This window comes from Myotis daubentonii, chromosome 9 (genome assembly GCF_963259705.1).
Source record: "Myotis daubentonii chromosome 9, mMyoDau2.1, whole genome shotgun sequence".
Taxonomy (NCBI): Eukaryota; Metazoa; Chordata; class Mammalia; order Chiroptera; family Vespertilionidae; genus Myotis; species Myotis daubentonii.
This window is the reverse complement of record NC_081848.1, coordinates 17624338-17628359: the sequence shown is the minus strand read 5'-3', so window position 1 is coordinate 17628359 and position 4022 is coordinate 17624338. Positions and strand designations below refer to the sequence as shown.

General features: G+C 41.3%; 1 pseudogene; it reads left to right on the top strand.

Moving 5' to 3' along the window:
- The first annotated feature begins 362 nt into the window (after positions 1-362).
- On the top strand, positions 363-2210 carry LOC132241733 (PAT complex subunit CCDC47-like; annotated as a pseudogene).
- Positions 2211-4022: the final 1812 nt, after the last annotated feature.

Here is a 4022-nt window from a genome sequence, read left to right as displayed (position 1 = left end):
AAAATAAAGGGGAAAATAAATTTCCATAAAGAATTTCTGCAGGTAGGCAGACAAAACATTTCCTCACTGAATACCCCTGGGTTTATTTAAATTAATAATCAGAAGAAAATAGCAAACATTTATTGAGCACATGTCAGACACGATATTATTCCAAGCACTTACATGCTGTGAGAATACTGTGAGGTGGGAACTCTTCCCACCATATCATCACGGTTCCTAATAGCCCACGACTCTCTAAAACTAGAGATTTTAAATCAAAGATTAATTTCATTTATGCATTTTCAGTACTTCCTATTTTTGTGCATCAAAGAAGTTTACTTTAGCAAACTAGACCTGAAAGGATGGTAGAAGCTACGTGAAGTATGGTGTGGCTGATTGAGCTGCCTGGCACAGCTTATCTGAGGGCAGTAAGACTGTGGTGACCACACAGGGTGCAGCTGAGAGTCAAGAGGGGCAGAGGTGGTGGCCGCAGGAGCACTGGCCGGTTTCTAGCCCTGGCTACAGGTGCAGCAAGATCTTCCACGCTGCTTCATCCTTTTGGTATTCGGGGTGAGGGGAGGGTGTTTCTCTGAAGCCAAGTTTGAGGTGTCGAGGCTAAAGAACACCTAGCTGAGAATGATAGTGACTTTGCTGAACATGAGGACATCACAGCAGATGCTCTTACTGAAGCTCCTCAATGGGTGATGGCCACTGAAGATGATGAAGACAGAGCAGCTGTGGAGTTGGGAAGGTCGGATGAAAACCAAAGAGATTTTGAAGATGCAGATACCCAGGAGGGAGATACTGAGAGTGAGTCATCCGACAATGAAGAATTTGAAGGTTATGAAGACAAATAGAGACTTCTAGAAAAATAAAGACCCAATAACAATTGTTGATGCTCCTGCACACCTCCAGAACAGTTGGGAAAATATTATCTAGAAACTAGAGGTCCGGTGCACGAATGCATGCACGGGTAGGTCCCTCAGACTGGCCAGCAATTGGGGCCAATGGGGGCCATCTTGCCCAGTCCCAATCGATTGGCTGGCTGGGGAGGGACCAGGGGAGGGTTCCAGGGCATGTCTGGCCCTCTTGCCCAGTCCCCATCAGCTGGACCCCAGCAGCAAGCTAACCTACCGGTCAAAGCATCTGCCCCCTGGTGGTCAGTGCATGTCATAGCGACTGGTCAAGCAGTCAACCGAACGGTTGACCTATTGGTCGACCTATCGGTGGGACACTTAGCATATTTCGCTTTTATTATATAGGATTTTGATGGTGACTGGTCTGCTTCATTGGGAAGAATAAAAGCAGTCCCCTTGCTCGGGCCTGGTTTGACACTCAGACAGAGCTTTCAGAGAGGAGCTTAGCCTTAGTAGAAGCATCAAGCACAGGAAAGCTGAACCAGGGGAACGAGAAAGTTGAACCCTGGGGCCTTCTGGTCAAGTGTGCTGTGAAGGGATTCCTGTCAGCTCAGGCTCCTCAGGAGACAGGACTTACTGAATGTCCTGGCCCAGATGGTGACACCCGTGAGTGATCAAGTGCAAACAAAAGTGACCATGAATGATGAGGCCCTGGATACCTACTAAGTGTTTGCTGTTGGCACTCAGAAAGCCTTGGTGAGACTGCAGAACGAGATGCAGGAGTGGGTATTGTGACAAACCTACGTCTGGAGCAAAGTATGGACTGCCAGACTCCTTGGCCATGCTGTCAGGTTGGAGAAGTCACAGGGAATTCCAGACACAAAGGTTCACTTGCTAACACAGTATGCTGACAAGATTGAATCCATTCATTTTTCAATCGGTTCTTGGGTCCAGAAATTATGCAAGAGGAAGGTCACCCTTTAAAACTACCTGACACAAAGAGGGTTGCTGTTTGCATTTCATGTGCCTGGCTCAGGCGATATTTACCCAAAGGATATGGGGGCTTTGCTACCTCCGATGAACATGGTGATGTATTCCAGTGACAAAGCCCAAGACTTCTGACTCAACAGGGGAGGCAAACAAAAATCAGGTAAGAACAGAGCTAAAGTCCAAGAGATCATCTAGAAGCTGAAGCAAGTGCAAAGCCCAGAAGTGGCACAGTCTCAGTGTGAGGAGAAGAAAAGAGCAGAGAAAAGCAAATCATAGATGAGAAACTGCTCAGGCTAGAGGAAGCTGTCTTGAGTGAGGTGTGAGCAAAAGCAATTGGAAAAGAAGCAAATGAAAATGAAACAAATTGAGGTGGAAGCCATGTAAAGCCTCCCCAGAGATCTGAGTCCAGATGCCACATGTAAGCTCTAAATTCATAGGAAATGTAAAAAATAACAAAAAAACACCAGTCCATTTCCCATCTTAAAGTTCAAACACTTGCCCTGGCCAGTGTTCTCAGTGGTTAGTGTAGGTCCCCATACCAAAGGGTCATGGGTTCAATTCCTGATCAAGGGCACATACCGGGGTTGCAGGTTTGATCCAGGCCCTGGTTGGGACACATGCGGGAGGCAACCAATCAGTGCATCTCCTTTACATCAAGGTTTCTCTCTCTCTTTCCCCTTCACTCCATTCTCTCTAAAAATAAATGAAAAAAAATATATATATATATCCTCTCGTGAGGATTAACAACAAAAAATTCAAACACTCCCAGCGATTGAGAAATCCTATTTCCTCATCTGCTATTTTTTGTTTGAAGTTTTACTGAGGTTATATGTAGATACATTGGAAAGATGCTGTTTCAGTAATTTTCTTCTAGGTAATAAAGTTATTTTGATTGTTTCATGAAAGAAATGATATATGAATTATGAGTAGTCTTAAAATATTTTTAAAATTACAACATGAATCATCTGTGCTTTTAGAGTTTAAAACTAGGCAGTTGAAATGGCTGGCTATAAAAATAACTCTAAACAAAGATTCCACAAATAACTGTTGGAATTGCACAATAAACATTGCTTAGTGTTTCTTTTTTTTAAAAAAGGCAAGAAAATAACTATTTTTCATGAACAGTGTATTCAATCAGTTGAAATGTAAATTTGAAGAGTTACAATCAGGAAATTCCCATTGAATGTTCAATACAAACTTCACATATATATGCCGTATGTATACATTTTAAAATTATTACTGTTGATGAGGAGCAAAGTATATAAACTTATATTTCAGTCTCAGAGAAAGAGAAGTCAAGTAATGTGGAACAGAGGAAACACAGAGAGCAATATCAGAAGAAAGCCACTTACGAATTGAACAAGCAAGGCCAAACATGGTAAACTAGTGACCTAATGTAAAAATGTATCTATTGCAATCACACATTTCAAAGGTAATAGACCAGATCTATCAATAACAAGCCAAGTGGGTTCAGGAGTTATAGCTTCTATTATTAAACTTCCCAGCAGTTAAATACACACCACACACACACACACACACACACACACACACACACACTAAAACAACAACAGATTTTTGCAGTGGAATTTTTGGGTGATTCTTTTGGATAATATTAACAAATTCCAAACATTTCTGATCTTCCCCCAAATTTACTAAGCAAAAATTAATGACTTAAATGTCAATTCCACCCTTGTTTTGTAATTACAAGTTTCCCACTAACATTAGCAAGAATGTCTTCTTGGAACATTGGTTTCCCCACGTATATACCAAGCAAGTTGTTTCTTCATCGACTGAAGAGGTTCAAACTGCCAATTGGCTTTAAAATTTCATTAAATGGTCAGTTATGTGTGAATCATAGTTGTAGAAATTTTAAGGTGACACATGCATTAGACTAGTTTCCAATCACGTCTAACAATCAATAAATTTGGAATCCCATGAATTCAGTTATGCATTTCACAACGTTAATCATTGCAGTATTGATGTTAATACCATTTAAAAGTACTGAGCAGCATTTTAAGATTCTATGACAGGCTTTGCCATGCCTTATCTTATTAGGACTTTATGACAAACCCTGGAATTCACCCAGGTAAATCATCTGGCTTCGAATCCAGAGCTTTTCCTACAGCTAATTAATAAGGGTTATGAGAAGGCAAAGAGAACAGTGGACTCTCAATTACTAATGAACAGATTTTCTAG